The 20377-nt window shown below is 43.6% G+C and overlaps 1 protein-coding gene and 1 long non-coding RNA gene across 5 annotated transcripts in view; one reads left to right on the plus strand and one right to left on the minus strand.

Moving 5' to 3' along the window:
- Pik3ap1 (phosphoinositide-3-kinase adaptor protein 1) overlaps positions 1-20377 on the plus strand; it is a 116484-nt gene that overhangs the window by 12195 nt on the left and 83912 nt on the right. The window lies entirely within an intron of this gene.
- On the minus strand, positions 11150-13517 carry LOC144371172 (uncharacterized). The gene is made up of 2 exons (XR_013431323.1): positions 12948-13517; positions 11150-11509 (listed from the first exon to the last, which is right to left on the minus strand). It is a non-coding gene; the product is annotated as an uncharacterized LOC144371172 (long non-coding RNA).

Below are 20377 nucleotides of genomic sequence, written 5' to 3' on the forward strand. Positions count from 1 at the left end.
CCAGGAGCTTGGAAAATTATGGGCTTCATTTAACTGTGCCTCAGTGATCCCTGGTGTGACTTGGGCCTTAATTCGACTCATCCAATCCTGACCTATCTGATGAAAATGAATCAAGAATTTATGAATTCTTAGTGACCTTAAAAAGGTAGCGTAGCTTCCCAAGGTGCTCTCGTCACGGGAATAGCCTACTCTAAACTCGTAAACTTGAGCAGGTCTCTTAACATAGAGCTTTGCTCACTTTGTAATAGAAATGACTGTTAATGAAAAAGATGTCTCACCCGAAATGTCTGGGATCTGGATTGGTAGTTTTCCTAGAGGTTGTTTCTCTTTACTTTAGAGGGACATGATGATAGAAAAAGCACATAATTCATATGTGCATGATGGCATTTCATTGCTGGGGGAGCTACCTACACAGACCCAAAGAAGAACAGACCCAAATGGTTGTTTCTGCAGATGAGTTTATGTCATGGTAGCAGTCCATTATGACCTCATGGGCAGAATGTGAACTGCCTACCCCTCATTCAGAGCTCCATGGATATATTGTCATCGTACTGACACCTCACACTGGACTCTCTAACGGATTGTTCTTTAAAACATCACAGTGGTGATGTTATGAAAAATAAAGGGCTGTGAGTGTAGACCAGTGGTAGAGTGCATGCTTAGGATGCATGAAGCCCTTACTTAGTTCAATCCCCAATGTGCGCAGGTGCACGCACACACACAACGTAGTAAAAAGAATTCTTTGAATATTGTTTGGAAGCATCCAGTGATGAAATGCCTGGAAAACTTGATCTCCTCTAATATTTTACTTTTTAAATAAAGACTCTGTCTCAGTCTACTGTGAGCTTTTAACGTCAAGTGTTTCGGAAAGAATGAAATGTTTCACAGTGGTGTTTCTGTTCTGAGAACAAATAACCTCTCATCAGAAAGAAATTATTTTGATGGGCGATTAAAATAAGCTGCTTAGTGGGAAGTCTCTGCAGTTCAGAATCAATGGCTACAGGGACAAATGAAATTATAGGAAAGAGAAGATGGGCGTGGAAACTTAGGTTAAAGGTGGTTACAGGTAGTCAGGTACACTTTAGTTTTCTGCTGTGTTAGATAAAGAAAGGCTTCTCAAAACTTTTCTGTGCACAGAAGGGCCTGGGGATTTTGTCCATGTGCATAGTCTGACTCTGACTTTGGGGTGGAGCTAAAATTCTGCATTTCTCATAAGCTCCCTGGTGCTGCTGCTGTTGGTGGCCAAGGTCTAAACTGCCCCTCTCGTGTGGGGTCAGTAGTCATGTACCTCTGCTGTGCACGAACCATTTTCTCAAATCTTCACCTTTCTGAAAATGAGGCAGCATCCCATCAAGGTAGGGCAGCTACTGGGCATCCATTGGTTTAGGTATAACTCAGGCCAGCGTGTGCTGATTAGGTCCCTACATTCTCTTCCTTTCCTCACAGATTTATCATGTTCACTCTGACAGTTGTTCATCTCTCAGTTCTCCAGACATAAGTGGCCCAGACTTTGAGATGGGGGTACTACTGCTGCTATGAACCTTCCTCTTTTGTCATTTAATAGGCCCCTTGATCATCATTACTATTCCACTAAAAATGTTTGGGAGGTTTAACTTTATTTCCCACTCCCTCTCCGAATTTGGCAGCCACCTTAAGATTGAGCAGATGTTTTAATTAGGGTCTTTGGTGAGTTGGAGCAGCCAGCTTATTTCCCATGTTCTTCCTTTGTAAAAGGATGGGGTTGGACCAGATGATTGGGAAGGTTTATTCTGGTTCCTTGTGCTGTAATATAACATTATAAGTTTTGTAAGAAGATGGCAAATTACCCAGAACCTCTCAGCTGACTTGGTTTAGTTCCAGAATGTCTGCAATGATAGATGTCAGTGTGTAGAAGAGTGTACCATTCTGAATTTTTTTGGACTTGTTGGGTGATTATTTTCAAATAAGGAAGTGAGAAAACCCCAGGTACGGCACAGCAATTATTTCCTCTTTTACTGGAGCTCTATTCTTTGCTGCAAATCTCACTGGAATACAAAAATAGACTCTGTGAGACTGTGTGGGAAAGGACTCAGTGGGCGACGCTGAGTTTTGCTTCAGAAGTTCTCATCTGCTGTTGCAGGGGTGTGCTGAGGACGGCGGGAAGCCCTGAACCTACTTCTCCCACTTTGATTTGGTATTACAGTGGAGATCTTGTTTGCTTTTTTGTTGTTGTTGTTGTTGTTAATTTTTTTGTAGTTGGACACAATCTCTTTATTTTATTTTTTATTTATTTTCATGTGATGCTGAGGATCGAATGCAGCACCTCACGTGTGAGCCCTAGCCCCAGCCCTTGTTTCTCTTTTTCTTTGCATTATTTTATGCTTGCTCCCCACCACACCCCCGCTCCTTGACCTTTGTGTTTCAGAGCTCTGATGACACCCAAAAATTGTAATGTATTTCACCCTTGGTTCCCATGAAAAATTATGGAGGGAGGTGTCCACATCGGGCCTTCCTTTGTTGATATTAGCATCCTAATTTTCATATTAGACTGAAATTTAAAAGAAAAACAGTAGGGATATTGAAAAATGCTTTCTGCTAATCAAATGGATTCTAAAGTCTTTTCCTAAATGTATTTATTTATTTATTTATGTTTTTATAGTTTTATTGAGGTATAATTAACAAAAATTGAATAATTCAAGGTTTAATTAACAAAAAAATGGAATACATTCAAGGTTTGCAATGATTTGCAGTAAGTATACACCATGAAATGATTACCACAGTTAAAAATTTATGTGGTAGGGACTGAGGTTGTGGCTCAGTGGTAGAATGCTTGCCTGGTGCGTGCAAGGCCCTGGGTTTGATTCCCAGAACCACATAAAAATAAATAAATAAAAATAAATGCATTGTGTACAACTAAAAGAAATAAATACTAAGAAAAATCTTTCTTTAAAAAAAATTTATGTGGTGTGTGTGTGTGTGTGTGTGTGTGTGTGTGTGTGTGGTGTGTGTGTTGGGGGAGGGTAGGACCCTTAACATCTACTCTTAGCAAGTTTTAAGTAAAAACTACTATTAACTATAGTCACCATGCTATACATTCAATCTGCCAGAATTCATTCATTTTATAACTGGAAGTTTGAGCCCTTTGGCTGACATTTCCCCCCTTCTTTCCTTGCTCTGGCCCTGGTAGCCACCGTTCTATTATCTGCTTCTGAGTGTGACATTTTTAGTTTCAGGTATCAGTGAGATCATGCAGTACTCGTCTCCAGGTCTGGCTTATTTCACTTGGCATGATGTCCTCCAGGTTTACCCACTCTGTTGCACATGGCAGGATGTCCTATGTGCATTTCTTCTGTGTGGGCAGGTAGTCTTACTGCCATTTTGCGGATGTGAAAACTGGGGCTCAGAGAGGTTGACTGCCTTGGGTGAGCTTGGGGCAGCTCACTTTGGGACCTCACTTTCTTCTGTTCTCCATCTCCACTGTCCTCTTGCATGTTGAGACAAGGAATAAGTAAAGTTGCAGAAGAGAAAGGATCAGAGAAAAATGAAGCTTCATGGAGTTCTCTAGTGACTGGCTCCCGAGCTGGGCTGGCCATTGGTGCTGCCCTGGTACCTTGTTTACAGGGCAGGTGCCTGGGCTTCACCCCTGACCTACTGAACTGGAGTCCCTGGGGGTTGGTGCTGGGAATATGAATTTCAGAACGCCTCGACCTTGGCCCTGCTGTACGGTGGGGTTTGGGCTCTGCTCCAGGACTAGTGTTCTCTCCTTTGGTTTGAGGATCGGAGGAGCCAACACTAACTCAGGCCCTGAGGCAGGTCACAGGACAGTGGTCCCCAGGGCTTAGAGTGTGACTGTGGCACGTCATAGGCAGTAACTCATAGAGAAGGGAAGGGAGTCAGACCCTCTCAGCAAAGGGGAAGTCGCTGCGCTCTTCTTGGTGTGGTGGCCTCGTGGATGGTGAGTTATGGTCGGCTTCCGGGCTTCTGGGGTGCCTTGCAGAGACCAAGGGGAGAATCTGGTGCTGGGCCTCTTGGAAATGGACTGCTTTTGTTCTGCGGTTCCCCTGCTCTGTGGGTGTGGGTTGCTGGTCTGCTCTTGCTCTGCTGTGGGTTCGTCCACTCTGCTGCTGGCTCTGCACGGCTTCCTTGGTGCTGCTCTCCCCTGCAGGGTGCTTTCTCCATATCGTCTCCCCTTGTGAAATGATCTCTGATTTGGGGAAGAAGATGCCCAGCTGGGATGGCGAAATCTTTCTGTTGTCACTAAAAAGCTATAGCCTGCCCGAGAGTCATTTGGGTTTCCCCTGCTGGGTACCTTGACCTCTTTGTTGAATGGGGGAGGGGAGGATGTGGGGGTGCGAGGGGCTGTTCACGCTCCCGATCGCATGGTTCACTGTCAACTACACCTGAACTGGTTAATAAGGACCGATGCCCATCATAGATTTTTGTGTCAGTGGAAGTTATCCCTGAGGCCTCTGAGACCCCAGGATTACGGATCTCCTGCAAGACTGGGAGCTCCAGGTGGGGCAGTGAACTTGGCCATCCCTGCTGCTTCAGCAGCTGCCCAGAGATGGGCTTCTGCTCCCTGTTCATGTTCACCTTAGATTTTCTGTGGCCCCTCAAAGCAAGTATCTGTGATTCTTTCGCTGACCGCGTTTGGTGAGCTACATGAAGAGGGGGGAAACGCATGCTCAAGTTTCTGCTACTCTGAGAATCTCAAGTTTGTACCTGTCTTCTAAATTTTCTAACATATGCCAGGATGGAAACAGCAGATGTAGGAATTTTATCAATTAATTTCTGACCATGTTGTTTTAGTAAAGTTTTTTTTTTTTACTTCGCGTCTCCTGGGACTGTTACTTGAAGAGAATACTAGAACTCTGGAGGGACCTGCCATCTTATGGATATCATTGCATTTGGTCCATGCAGTTTCTCTAAGGCAGATGTTAATATTATCTCCTTCTTAAGGATAAAAAAAAACTAGGCACAGGCAGACTCAGTGACTTACCCAATGTCACACAGCTGCTTTTCCATAAAAGCAGGGAAGGGGTAAGGGCTTTCTGACTTGGAGTCCAAGGTCTAATTGTTGCTTTATCTAGATTCCAGAGCCAGCCTTTATCCGATGGGTATTTGTTGGGCATCTACTCTTCTCAGGACCTAGTGTTGTTGACTGGGATAGAGCAAGAAAACAGACAGTCATTGCTATAGTGGTGTCTACATCCTAGTGTTCTCCAAAAAATGAGTAATAACTGCCACACGTGCAATTACAAATTTCCTAGTAGCTGCAGTTTTAAAAAATTTAAAATGTAAAATGAAATGGACAAAATTAATTTTAATGTTATGGTTTACTTAATGGCGTATGTCTGAAATAGTCTCATTCCAACATATAATCAGCATAAGAACTAGTGAGCTATTTTACATCCTTTTTCATCTTTGAAATCTAGCATGTGTTTTACAGACAGCACGTCTTTCAAATATTTGATGGGCACATGTGGCCAGTGGCTTCTATTATTGGACAGTAAAGTTTGAAAAGAATGTTTGCTTTTCAGACTTGGAGCTATCATTACAATGATATATTTCAATACATTACATGCCATATGTGTTAATGCATATGACTATCCTGATTTCTTTGTTTATTCAATCTGTTGGTCAGTCCTTCATTCAAAAAAGTGTTAATGGGCACTGGTAGGTGCTGGTATGCTGTGTGCACTGTATCTTTTACTTTCCTTCCCTCACTGATCTCTTCCTTCTTTGTCCCTTTCTGTGTTGCCACCTGTTTAGGTATGTTCCCAGGCTCCAAAAGACAAGGTCAATTAAGGCAAGTTAGTTTTGATTAATCACAGGGTTTCTGTCCTTGAGATGACCAGTTTACCCTCTGAGCTAGTGAGATGGAGGTCCCGGCCACCCTCGTGAAGACGGAATCAAACCAGGCTGCTTGTCTATACTTCAAAAAAATCCTCCTTGGGTCAGGGCCTAGTGAGGTAGATTAGCATTCTGTCAGGGTGACGGAATACCACACCTGCCTCACAGAGGTTGAGACTGTTCTCTTTGTTACGAAAAATCTGCTCAGATTTATGAAGGGCAAAATCCTAAGATACAGAAGAGTGTGTCATATGATGGTATTTAAGTCTACCTTAAAAGAAACATATCTATGCTGACATCAACTTTCTTTTTTCTTTTTTTCTTGGGGAAGATACATAAGAAATTGTTGATAGTGGTCACCTTTGGGTATGCAGGGACATTAAAAAATATTTTTAATTGTAGATGGACAAAGTAACTTTCTTTCTTTCTTTGGTGCTGAGGATTGAACCCAGTGCCTCCACATATGCTAGGCAAGCACTCTACACTGAGCCTCGGCCCCAGCCCTAAAGGGACATTTTAAACTTTTGTTTTAGGCATTTCCCCAGTGTTTAAATTTTTTCTATGTTTTATGGTTTAATTTCAGTTAGGAATGTTATAAAGAGAAAAATGACGGTGTCATGGGGATCGTAGGGCTCTTGAGGAATATGTTGGGCTTGTGCCCAGCTAACCTGAGCAGGCTGCACTTGGGTTAAGTTCCCCACGAAGGCGCCTTGGCCTTCAACCTTTCAGACTGGCCTCTGGTAAGGGAATGGGTTCGTGTGATTGCCAGTGTCTGTGCTGTCACTGGCTTGGTGTAGAAGGAGCCCCTATAAAGAGCCAACAGCTACTTACCACTGAATCATGTTTTCATTCTTGTCCAATTTGGACTGCTGTCTTCCTAGGGCCCGTGAGAGAACAGCAGTGTGTGTTTCACAGATGGACACTCCCTGGCGGTGCCACTTTAGACAAGTCACTTGGCCATTCGGATCTGTTCTTGTTCTCTTTAAAATAGTGGGGAGAACACAGGTGGATAGCTCAGAGGTTTATAGCCACGAAATTCCATGATTCCAAGCATGTGTTGCCTCACATATTGCATTTCATTGCTGGGTCTCAATCTGATATTTAAAAAATCCCACCAAGTATATTTTATACTGTATTTATTTTAGCTAACAAGGTCTTCTTCACCACACAATTTTTAAGCCACCCTAAAAGAAAGATTTCTGTTTATGGACATTAGCCCACATTCAGTCTTAGCAGAAGGTAGCAGTCTACCCTTATCTTTATGGGAATGGTAGGATATAAGCAGTTGACATTTTACGTATATTTTATTATGATCTGCGTGCAGATTCATGCATGTGGGTTCACAGGAAGATCAGAATGGGGGAGGGAGAAATAGGGGCAAGTATGCATGGCAGGATGGGTCTGTGAATTTCCCTATTATTACAGGTTGTTTTCACAGCTTTTCGATTTAGTTTCCACCAGCCATTCACATGACTGAAAGTATGTCTGAGATGAGCCAGAAAATAGAATGGTTGAAGGTTGCAAATGACTCCTGATCGGCTCACTGCAGAAATGATCGAGCCGATAGTCGGCTTGTTATATGGACTTGTGGGCAGAAAATTTCCTATTTTAACTGGTTTGATAAACAGAGGGCAAGTTTTTTTCCCCCAAGATATAGAAAATGAACAAAATCAGAGATAGATTAAAAACTGTTTCGTGAGGAAAAAAAAAGATATTTGGAGACTTTTGTTTTCATTGTTTGGTGTGTGTTTAAAAAACGATTCTAATACTGTTCTCCACCGACGGTGTTTTGTGTGTGGCGGTGCCTGGTAAATGGGGGACAGCTGGACGACTGGATGAGTGGGGATATCCATGGGTGGTTGTCTGTTTTCCCTACTCGTGGGCCCATGCTGAGTGTCCCAGTTGGTGAAAAAGATGTGCTTCCCATACGCGTCTCACTTTAGGGCCTGTGATTGTCAGTGGTTTCTATGGAGCAGGTTTCTTGGGTCCCAGAGGGTGTTTTTAATCAGGGGAAGCCCCCAAATGTCTTAAGTTCCTTCAATGAAAGACAGTGTCCATAGAGTACGTTCTTCTCCCATATCCATACTTAAAAACATACCAGATGTGGCAGCCTCGAGTGGGTCCCTTGTTGGCTCCTCTGGGTGTGTGTGTGGTCTATGACGAGCAGAGATTAAATTCAGAGTTTCTTCTGAAAGTGAAGAAATCGATCGTTTGGAGGAAAGCTCGAGCATGGGCTGAGTCATTTTGGGAATTCTCTAGTGCCGTGCTGAGTTTTGGCCTTCTGAATGTGTACATCTTCCCCATCACCTTTGCAAGGCTGGACCCATACTGGGTTCTGATTTTAAGACGTGCTGGTCGAGCATTCATCTTTCAAGTTGCCAATTTCACAAAAAGCCTGCAGGCTCTTTCTCTAACATCTGATAACACAGGAAACGGAGGGGGAGGCCGATGATGAAATGAAATGCTCTACTTTTAAATGAGACTGAAAGAAGTCTCCTTTTACACCGAGAGCTAATGCGTGAGGCTGAAGCTACTGTTAAAGCTTGCAGTAAAATAAGACGTTCTTCCAACGATCAGATAGAATATTTGCATGAGCTGCCGATTTGGGTTTTTTTGAGCATGTAAAACATGGGGAAACATTTCTGTTGCAGGATACGGCAGTTAGGATTCCAAACCCAGCCAGGCCTGCTACTCCTTCTGGCCCAACCCTTTCAAATGCTCTAATACTTTCTGAATATCATTTTTCAAAGCCCTGGTTTGGTGCCAGAGAAGATCTCCAAATGTGATGGTAAAGTACTTTTGTGTTGGAGGTTTTTTCAGGAGAAAGACAATGCTGAAGTCCCCGAACCATAATTTGGCAGCCTAAAGGGTTTATTTTATTTTGAAGTCATTTTGAATTCAGAATCCCTGTAGGTTTTAGGAATCTTTAAATGATGCTTTGCCCCAGTTTTTCTCATCTGGTTAAAACTTGCCCGTATTTTGCAGGCAGTTTAGTTTTAGAGTTTCTAATGGGAAAAAAAAGGAAGACAGGGAGATACTTAATCAACTAGATGGAAATATAGAATATTAAAATTAGGGTAGGAAATTTTCGGATCATCTGGTCTGATCCTTTTACTTAAAAATGACAAAGTAGGACCCAGAGAGGTTAGATGCCTTGCCTGATGTTAGAGACAGTAGCAGAGATGAGACTTGTTATTTTATGTTGATATCCAACAGGTATTTATTGAGCTCCGGGGAGGGCCTGCCATGGGTATGGCACTATGCAGGATCCTAGGGAAACTTGATGGAAAAAGTCAGATTCAAGCCCTGCCCTCCTGGAGTGTATGTATCCTAGCAAGAGAGGGACATTCACCAGCCAGTTACCATTGCTAATTACCTAATTCCAGGAGCCTCCAGGGTTATGGAGCCAGGGAATCATAAAGGGGACCTGACCTCTTTATAAGGTAGTTCCTTACAGCATCCATTAAGGAAAGAATGAGTGACCTAAGCATCCATCTTGGAAAAGAGAAGATAAGGCCTGGCTTGTAGGTATGGCAGATCTTTTGCACGTGGCCATTAATGACAACCTAGAGCCCAGGTTAACCATAGTTTTCAGGCAAGACCATCATTTTCTCAGAACAGTGATTAGGACTGTCTAAAATTTTAAAGTAACTTTATTCAAACTCTTAATTTTAAAATTAGCATTTTGTTTCTTAAGTTTCTAGGCAGCAGTGATGCTGATGTGCATATATTAATATGTTCTCTGATTTCAAAGAATGTGTTCATCTATTTTTTTTTTACTTTTTATTTATTTATTTATTTTATTGATTGTTCAAAACATTACAAAGCTCATGATATATCATCTTTCATACATTTGACTCAATTGGGTTATGAACTCCCATTTTTACCCCAAATACAAATTGCAGAATCACATCAGTTACACACTCACGTTTTTACATAATGGCATATTAGTGACTGTTGTATTCTGCTACCTTTCCTATCCCCTACTATCCCCCCTCCCCTCCCCTCCCATCTTCCCTCTCTACCTCATCTGCTGTTGTTCAATTCTCTCCCTTGTTTACCCCTCCTTTCCCCTCACAACCTCTTATATATAATTTTGTATAACATTGAGGGTCTCCTACCGTTTCCATATGCTTTCCCTTCTCTCTCTCTTTCTCTCCCCGCACTCGTCTCTGTTTAATGTTAATCTTTTCCTCATGCTCTTCCTCCCTGTTCTGTTCTTAGTTGCTCTCTTTATATCAAAGAAGACATTTGGAATTTGTTTTTTAAGGATTGGCTAGCTTCACTTAGCATAATCTGTTCTAATGCCATCCATTTCCCTGCAAATTCTATGATTTTGTCATTTTTTAGTGCTGCATAATACTCCATTGTGTATAGATGCCACATTTTTTTTTATCCATTCATCTATTAAAGGGCATCTAGGTTGGTTCCACAGTCTAGCTATTGTGAATTGTGCCGCTATGATCATTGATGTGGCAGTATCCCTATAGTACGCTCTTTTAAGATCCTCAGGGAATAGTCTGAGAAGGGCCATAGCTGGGTCAAATGGTAGATCCATTCCCAGCTTTCCCAGGAATCTCCATACTGCTTTCCAAATTGGCTTCATCAATTTGCAGTCCCACCAGCAGTGTACAAGTGTACCCTTTTCAATGTGTTCATCTAAATGTGTGTTGGTTGGAAGGATGGACTGAAGATTAGATTGGAGTAGATTAGGAGATTAGATAAGGATTGATATAAAATCCTTCTTGGGGTCCAAGAAAATAATTGAACTGTCATACAAAAACAGGATAGAGGGATACATGTTTTAAGAGAAGCATTTGTAGGAACTGGTGATTTTAGTTGAACAAAAACTAAACACAAATCAGAAGAGCAATATTGCTTCCCCAAAGAATAAATTCCAAATGAAGGCTTATGAATGGAAGTTGGTTTATATATATATATATATATATATATATATATATACTGGGGATTGAAGTCAGTCAGTGCTTTACTACTGGGCCACATTTCCAACCCTTTTATATTTTTATATTTTTTATTTTGAGGCATGGTCTCACAAAGTTGCTTAGGGCCTTGCTAAGTTGCTGAGGCTGGCTTCAAACTTGCAATCCTCCTGCCTTAGTCTCCCAAGTCATTAGAATTACAGGTGTGTGCCATCGAGCCCAGCTATGAGTGAAGTTTTGACAGCAGAGAAGAGGTTCCTCCTCTACCCTGCACTGGTCAGCTTATTTGGAGAAATATTCACCATTTCAATGGGAGACTGGATGATGACAGCACATATAGTTATTCACCCACCCACTCACCCATCCATCCATTCATCTAGTTACTCATTTTGTTTATTGTCCCTTTAATAGAATGTAAGTTTCATCTTAGTCCCAGAACCTAGCTCCGTCCTTGACACGGCGGGCCCTCCATAATTGTTGATTGACTGAATGGAATAAATGGGGTTCTCAAATTTCTGCCAGATGAGAGGTGATGGGAGGAAATGAGTTTTTCATGGAGAGAAGAAGTTTTCTTGGAGCTGTGAAAACTGTCCTCAGTGTCGAAAGTCTGGAAAAGCAGAGACAAGACCTGTTCTGTTGACGAGGCAGGTGGCAAGGATTGAAGGCTGCAAGGTGGCCACAACACAGGCTCGGCAGGCCCTCAGCATCAGGAGACCATCTCTCCTGTGAAATGGTCGCTCGAAGCAAGAGTCAAAATTTTACAGTACATTAGAAATTAAGAAATAAACTTATTTTATCATATTGACACAGTCTCATCTTAATTTTTCTATATGCCAATTCTAAAAGCAACACAAAAACCTAATCAATTGTTTTCTAAAGCTTTTGTGCAGGAGGGGTTGAGTGCATTTTTCTGACACTAGTTTTCGCTAGGACAGTATAATTTCTCTTAGTTCAGTTTGACTTTTTTTTTTTTTTTGGTGCTGCATTGAAATAATATTCACAACACATCTGACTCCTACAAGTTTCTTAGGGCTCCTTTTTACCATCAAGTGTTCCTTTCATTAGCTTTTTTTTTTTTTTTTTCTGATACTGAGGATTGAAGACAGAGGGCACTGAACCACTGAGCCATATCCCCAGCCCCCCCCCCTTTTTTTTTGTATTTTATTTAGAGACAGGATCTCACTGAGTTGCTTAGGGCCTCACTAAGTTACTGAGGCTGGCTTGGAACTCGTAATCCTCCTGCCTCAGCCTTCCAGGCTGCAGGGATTGCAGGCATACACCACCAGGCCTGGCTTATTAGCTTTTGATTGTTAGACAGTATCCCTGCTGGTGTTCTCCTGTTCAGCTGGTAGCCTGTCCCACTGACAGCAGTCTTATTGTAGTTGTAACAGTTTTCCAACATCACTGTCATCAACTTCATAGAATTCTGCATCTTTGGCAAAATCTGGAATTACCCCATGAGATCAAATCACATTGCATTTATCATTTATTGTGAAGAAATCCTAAATCTGGGAGTGAACAACAAAAGCATAACTTGGTAGATGAGGATATGCACCAAGATTAGAAAAGCAGAGATATTTAAGTGGGGACCAATTTTGTAAATGAGCATTTTTGTCAGTAAAAATGTTCATGTTATAAAAATTTAGCTTCCCAATGTTTCCATAACCCTGAGAACTTGAAATAAGAACACTTCGGAAATGATGAGGTTGCTAGAGTTGGAAGCCCCTGACCTGGGTTTAGAGCCTCAAGATTGACTCCACCAAGCAGAGAACAGAGAGAACGAGTATCCTAGCACATTGGTAAAAACGCTGTTTGGTAGACAAGCTGGGAAATTCTGTCACTGGTGATGGAATCCTGAGTCATAACAATCTCTACAGGCTGAACATTGGCCCTAATCCAACAATTAGATTTCAAGCCTCATCCCTGCCTCACCCCCAAATCAAAACAACCCCAACCATAAAACTATAGCATGGCAAAGGGAAAGGCATGGGCTTTACATGAAAAAGATCTGGAGGTTCAAAGTGACCACAAGCTCCATAGGAGTCAGCAAGGTGCCTCACTGCTGTAAGATGCAGGCTTGAACTGCCCTTCAGAATCATGACCAGACAGTAAAAAGTCACAGCTTTTTTTTTTTTTTTTTTTTTTTTGCATTATACACAGATTGCAGTTACTCACCTAGAACAGGTATTGGTGGGAGGTGAGGAGAGTGGGGAGCTGTATTGGGAGGCTTGGGGAGTTATAGGCAAGCCTGAGCTTCACTTCTCTGTGTGAAGCTGCCTTGGGAGGTGAATGTGTTCTTCTCGACTTGTTTGCTTGTAAGAGAAAACACCAGCTTGGATGAAAGAGGAACCAAACTCTGGGAAAGGAAGGGGTGCAAGGACTTGAACTCCAGAGTTCCCCCTCCGCCTCTCACTTGGTGTCTCCGCACGTTGGTGCCTTTCTCTCTGATGCATCCTCCCCATGAAGAGCCAGGACCCCTAGGAGTTCCTCCACCTCACTTCCTCCAGCTCCGGCCCTAAGAGGAAGCTAATGTCATTCTTTCTGGTTCAAAAATTTTAAATCTCAGGACAGGACTAATTGGTCGACCCAAGAGACTTAGGTCAGTCTCTAGGCTGATTAACAGTGACCAGGAGATTAGAGGTCTGTGGTTGGCCTGCTTTGGGAACCTGGGGCATGAGATTTCTACAAACTTCACAGCCTCCATTCAAAACGCTTGGTGAATGCAGAGGGATCAAGAGTTTTCCTGAAGGGGGATCGCTGTTCTCATCAAGCAATGCAAGACATGTCCGCCACACTGAGGGACCTGGAATCCTGATCTCGGTCTGAGGATGGAAGAAAGAATTGGGGCTGCTGAACCATAGAATTAGGGACTTTGGGGCTGGAATGTGACTAAAAAGCTTAGCATGGTCAGATGGCTTGCCCAGAGACACTCAATTGGCCAGAAGCTTAGGCCAATGACACTGAACTCAAAGTCCCATATTACTTTGCTGCCCCCTTTTTTTCTTTCTTCTTTCTTTTTTGGTACTACAGATTGCATCTCGAGGTGCTTAACTACTGAGCAACATTCCCAGCCCTTTTTATTTTTTATTTTGAAATTGGCTCTTGCGAAGTTGCCAAGGCTAGCCTTGAACTTTCAATCCTTATGCCTCAGCTTCCTGAGCCACTGGGATTACAGGTGTGTGCCACCATGCTCAGCACTTTGATGTCTTTCTGAAGAAGAAGAAGAAGAGGAAGAGGAGGAGGAGGAGGAGGAGGAGGAGGAGGAGGAGGAGAGACATGATAATCGCCTTCAGGCATTTGCAGGATTCTGATGTGGAAACAGGTCTAGTGTTGTTTGATGAGGCTCCAAAGGGCAGGTTAGGATTCATGGATGGTGGCACCTGAGAGCAGAATTCTGCTAGATTTCCGGGAGAATGTTAACACCTGGAATGGCTTCGTTGTGGAGCAGGTGTCTCAGGAGGAGATGACCAGAGCCCTATAAGCTAAAAGTTAGGCAACCATCTGCCAAAGATGCTGAAGAAGGAGTTCCTAATGTCCTTCCAACGCAGAGATAATGTACATTAAAGGGCGGCTCATGTTGCTGTTTTCCTTCAGTTTCTTGCCCAGTAATATTAGTAACTTTAGTAGCAGCAGCAGCTGTCGCCAGCTGTGGAATGTTTGCAGTGCTAAGTGCGGTGCCACCCTATTCTAGTGATTATCTCATTCCGTTTTAACTGAGAAGCCATTGCTATGTTTATCTCCATTTTGCAAATGAGGCTGGGAAACAGCCACTTTCCCAAAGGCATGTGGGAGCACCAGGTTTGCTCCTCTTCACCTCTAAGCTCAATGGACTCTCAGAAATTATTTCCAAAGGCCATTGGGAGGCTGAGGCAAGGAGGATCACTTGAGCCCAGGAGTTTGAGGCCAGCTTCAGCAACATGGCAAGACCCCCATCTCAAAAAATAAAAATAAAAAATTGTTTCCAGCCCCATTTTTAGTAGCCTCAAAGTGTGATCCTTGGGATTCCTGCTTCAGACATCATGTATTTTTGAGTTTGATGTAAAGCCAAATGTTTGGAACCCCAGATTTTTGTTAACACTCACGATGTTGGCCTCTACTCGTTCCCCTTTGAGCTAGAACATCTGTTTGGAGTCTACTGGGAATTCATATTTTTAAACAAATATCTTTGATGATTTTGATGGGCACTAAAGTTTGAAGACACCTGGCCTTGGGCTTGCAAGGGAGACCCTGGAAAGCTTAATAGTCTCATGTTTCTTTAAGCAGCTTAGACTTCACTCTGAATACCCCTGAGAGCAATTGAAGGGCTGAATGTGGGTCTGACCTCATTAGAACTGATTTTCACGAGGTCGTCTGGTGGCTGTGGGGGGACAGGGCTGCCTGATCTGAGCAGAGGCTGAGCTGTGGAGAGGGAGGGACGCTGTGGAGGGGTGGCAGAACCCAGCAGGACTTGGTGCGTGGTTGTGGGGAGAAGGGAGGAAGCAATTATGTGGCTGAGTTCAGCTCATAAAACTGAGGCTGTCTGCTAGGAAACTGGCGTGCACCCAGAATTCAGAAGGCAAGAAGGCATTTTGGATTGGGTGGTCAGTTGGTGGGTTGGATTTTAAGAGGCATGGTTGTCAAGAGTGAGAAGCAAAGGGGTCTGGGTCAGGGGAACTCAGTGGGTGAGGTAGAGGGGCAGGAAAGGATAGAGCCTGTTTGAATGGAGGCTGGAAAGTGGGCTGGGAGGGAAGGTGGGGAAAATGATTCTGAAGGTCATAGTGAGTCCGTGGGAGATGGGCCTTCAACATCAAGGAGCCTTGCCTACCCTACCTCAGAGGGCTTTCTTTGGCTCCGGCAGCAAGGTGAATAACAAGGCATTGGGAGAAATTGTTGAAGCAGCCCAACTAAAGGACAGACCCAGGTTCTCAAGCCTTTTTCCAGAAGATCAATTGGATGTAGAACTAAATGTGCATACAGATCCAGCTTAGAGGAGAAGTGGGTGAGGTAATGCATGTTAACTAGCTGGATTTAGCCATTGTACAATGTATACATATTCCAAAGATTGTGTTGACTCTGATAACTCTCTACAACTTTTGTCAATTAAAGATAATTAAAAAGGAAAGGAATCCATATTGGATTTTTCTGGTGAAATATTATAGCACATTTTCATGGGCTCATGAGTATTTTGTTGAGATAGCATCAAATGCAAAGTTCCTCTGACATCTTATTCTTGCCCTGTGATTCTTATCACCACCCCCCTTTACCACCAGGGTTTGTATATGGTTCAGATCTTGTGTTTACGCCTTGTCTCCAGGGTGGGTGGGGAACGGGGTTGACTGGAAGGAGCAAAAGCCCCTGACAAAGTTGCCTTGTTGAATAAACACTGGAAATGTGAAAGGGCATCTGCGGGTGGGTGGGTGAGTTGTGTGTTCCTGAATCCATGGCAGTAGGCCCCCGGCAGGTCAATGTAAAGAGGGAAAGAGTGTGTGTGTTTCCGCAGCAAAGGCTTCATCAAGATCAGTTCCCTACCTCCACCCCCTCCTGTCTTCCAGGCAGAGAGTCAGGATTGCTCTGAATCCAGCCATAAGTCACCTCTCACTAGCTGCCCAACCCCTGCCTACACAGACCTGCAGACCTGCCTCCAGGCCCAAGACTTAGGATAAAGCAGCACAGAGAAGGGGGAGGGGCGACCAGGAATGCGAGGAGGCTTGGCTCTGGTTTCCACATCCTACCTGTGGAGGGAGATGTAGGCACAAGCCTGGTTAGAGCCTGAAGGAATGATGGCCATGGAATTTTTTTTTTTTTTTTTTTTTGGTACCAGGGATTGAACCCAGGGGTGCTTGACCACTGAGCCACATCCCCAGCCTTTTGAATATTTTATTTAGAGATAGAGTCTCACTGAGTTGCTTAGCGCCTCACTGAGTGGTTGAGGCTGGTTTTGAACTCTTGATCCTCTTGCCTTAGCCTCTTGAGCTGCTGGGATTACAGGCGTGCACCACTGGGTCCTGCTTTTTTTTTTTTTCTTCAATTGTTGTAGGCCGCCGATGTTCTGTGATTTTTAAAATTTATTTATTTGTTTTTTAGATATACATGACAGTAGAGTGTATTTTGACATATTATACATACATGGAGTATAACTTCCCATTCTTCTTGTGGAACATGATGTGGAGTTATACTGGTCATGTATTCATATATGCACGTAAGAAAGTTATGTCCCACTCATTCTACTGTCTTTCCTCTTCCTATCTCTCTCCCTTCCCTTCATTCCCCTTTGTCTAATCCAGTGAATGTCTTCCCCACCCCCTGCCCCTTATTGTGAATTAGCTTCTGCATTTCAGAGAGAACGTTTCACCTTTGGTTTTGGGGGGATTGGCTTATTTCACTCAGCATGATAGCCTCCAATTCCATCCATTTATTGGCAAATGCCATAATTTCATTTTTCTTTATGGCCGAGTAATATTCCTTTGTGTATATATACCACATTTTTAAAAAATCCATTTATCTGTTGAAGGGCACGTAGGCTGATTCCCATAGCTTAGCTATTATGAATTGAGCTGCTGTAAACACTGCTGTCGGCCGTGGGGTTCCTAAGTGAGGTATGTGTGCTAGCTTTAGGTGGGAGTTTGAATGAGGAAAGAAAGAGCAGGCCAGGAGACAAGGTTCTGGGCCTGCGTAGCTAGAAGAAGGGTGTCTCAGAGATCACAGTGGGGAAGCCAGGGTGGGGGGAGATGGCGCGTCTGTGCTCAGACGCTCAAATCTTCTGGTACAACTCAAAGCCACTGTGGAGGGTTCCTTTGCAGCTGTGGGGCCAGCCCTCAGGGGAGGGGCCTGGACAGATGGATTTGTCCCTTCATTCACTATTTATCGAACACCCACCATGGACCAGGTCCTGTGCTGGGGACACAAAAACTAATGTAGGTGCTGATGCTTCTTGGAAAGGGGGGAATCTTGGAGCCCTCCGATAGAGATTAAGAGACCAGTTTCCAAAGCACAGAGGGACAAGGTGGTGGTTCTCTTTGGCATCGTGTGGACACCCCCAGACGTATCCACCTCACCCCGCACAGGGCACAGGGGGCCGATTGGGGATCCGGGGTGAACTTCTATTTGCTCAATGTTCCTGAACCACGTTGGTCTAGGTCTGTGCTCCAGATACTGTGTGGGGCAGGAAGGAAGCACAGACACACACCACGTCTCTGTGAGAATGCCGGCTGCGGTGTTTGAGAGAGAGGGGTCAGGCGGTCCAGTAGCGCTGGTTGAGCAGCCGCCCAGGGCTGGGGGAAAGCTATGGCTGCCTTTCTCAATAGGTAAAATGCCATCGTGTTCCTTAGAGACTGGGGGAATCCCTATCTTTCCTGGCTCTGTCCGTTACCAAACCTGTTAAATTCTAGCACCTGTGGTCTCTCATTTCCCTGGACTCCTGTGCTCATCAGCAGGGCATCCACAGCGCCCACTGGTTCATTGAATCACCTCCTGAATTCCAGCTAGATCGTGTGCTCCTCTGGAGCAGGACAGACATACGTTCTGTGGGTCTGTCCATTGTGCCCAGTCCAGTGTGGGCGCAGAAGTCTCAGCTATTTGGTTGGTTGGCTGGTTGGTTGAAGTCCTGGAGCCCAGATATTACAGTTATTTTTTTTCAGCTGAAGTAGCTTTAGAACAGAGTGAGTAAATTAATCTCATTAGGGTCACAGTCATTATCTGTCACAAATGTGCATTGACTGCCTACGTCCTGAATTGTTGAAGAAAAAAATAAATGCTCTCGGAACATTCATGATCTAAATAAAGAACCAAAGGCAGATTCACATTTGCTTCAGGCGATCCAGCAGCCCTCCCATTAATATATATTTATTAAACACCCACTCAGAGACTTCAGTGAGGCCCTGGCGCTGTGTTCCACGAGGCAGGGGGATTAGAGATTCGGCAGCAGACATATAGGTCCTGCTGGCAAGAATCCTGGGGAGCTAAGCTGGCATGGGGCAGCTGTGTGGTAATGGCCAGTTTAAGCACCAGGCCCTTCCTCAGCAGGGATGGGTTCAGATTTCATCTCCATGGTGTCCCCATTGGCTGCTGTATGTTGTCACAAGGAGTGCCCTACTGCTGCTTTGGATCTGGACTGGGCACAGAAAAGGCAGTAAAGCAGCTCTGGCTATGAAGGGAGAGAGAGTGGTCAGGCCATCCAGTAGTGCAGGCCGTCCAGTGAGCTGAGGCCCAAGTTCAGACCAGGAGGCTAGGGCTCTGGCTGAAGTACCCGGCTCTGGGTACTTCCTGGGGAGGTCTCTCAGAGGCTCCTCTTCAGTCATCTGTAAAATGCAACAATGATCACTTCCCAGGATTGGAGAAATGAAGCTGAGATGTTCGCTACCCCTGGACACACCTGCTCCCACCAGGATCCTGCCTATTGTGCCTCACCATCCGTCTGTGAGGCCCTGTCCTCCACCTTCCGTTCTCATAGCTACTGGTTTTGTTGTAGACCCCAGTCATTTTTTATCATAGAAATATTTTTTGATATTATGGTAATCTTTGAATTTCTTAAGTCTTAGAAATGTTTTTTTTTTAATTATAAAGGTAATATATACTTGTTGCCAAAAAAACCCAAAAAACAAAAACCCAATTTTCTAACAGAAGTCTATAGAAGAAAAAGTGAAAATATTCATCAGCTTATCTTAATCCTCATTCTCCTCCGTGGAGAGAACTATCATGAACAGTTTGGTGTGTATCTTCCCATTCTTAGGAATTTATAAAACACACACCAGCACAGATGTTTTTCATTATCACTAGAATCATTGTGAATATATTATTCTGCAACTTCTAAAAAACTGATGGATCCTCTTCTCTGAATTTATAACATGCACACTTGCAGAATCGTTTTAGTGGATGATTGCATGCATTTTCTTTTGGAGCAAGCTGCTTCTTTCCTAGTTTGTGGATGACTGTCTTCTAAATGGTCTTCTTATTTCTATCTCATACCTTTCCAGCTTTTACCAGGTTACAGGATGAGTTTCCTAAAACCCAAACAGGGAGCCACTGATATAGGGTAAAGTCTAAGGTTCCTATTGTGACAGTTCAAAGCCCAGTATCATCTAGCCCCTGAGATGCCTGCAATTTTATTAGAGTATTTCTTAGATTATTTTTTGTTGTTGTTAGTAGCAGAGACATTTTTGTCCAGAACAAAACCATACATCCCCAGCATATTATACAGGCAGATGTAGAACTCCTTCCTGGAGGGTATTGTGCATCTTCGGTGGCCTCTGGATCCCAGCCTTCTCAAGGTCCTACTTTGTTCTTCCCTATCCCTTCAAAATTCCATTCCTGTCCTGCTCATGAGACTGTGACCCAATAATTTTTTTTTTGTACCATGGATTGAACCCAGGGGTGCTTAACCACTGAAACACATCCCCAGCCCCTTTTATTTTTTTTATTTTGAAGTAGGGTCTTGCTAAGTTGCATAGGGCCTTGCTAACTTGCTAAGGCTGGCTTTGAACCTGTGATCCTCCTGCCTCTGCCTCTTAGGCTGCAGGGATTATAGGCATGTGCCATTGCACCAGGCTCCCCAATTCTTAAAAACAAACAAACAACAAACAAACCCAGAAATTTTTGTTAGTCTTTTTTTTTTTTTTTATGGAGGAAAG

Source organism: Ictidomys tridecemlineatus, chromosome 1, assembly GCF_052094955.1.
Source record: "Ictidomys tridecemlineatus isolate mIctTri1 chromosome 1, mIctTri1.hap1, whole genome shotgun sequence".
Taxonomy (NCBI): Eukaryota; Metazoa; Chordata; class Mammalia; order Rodentia; family Sciuridae; genus Ictidomys; species Ictidomys tridecemlineatus.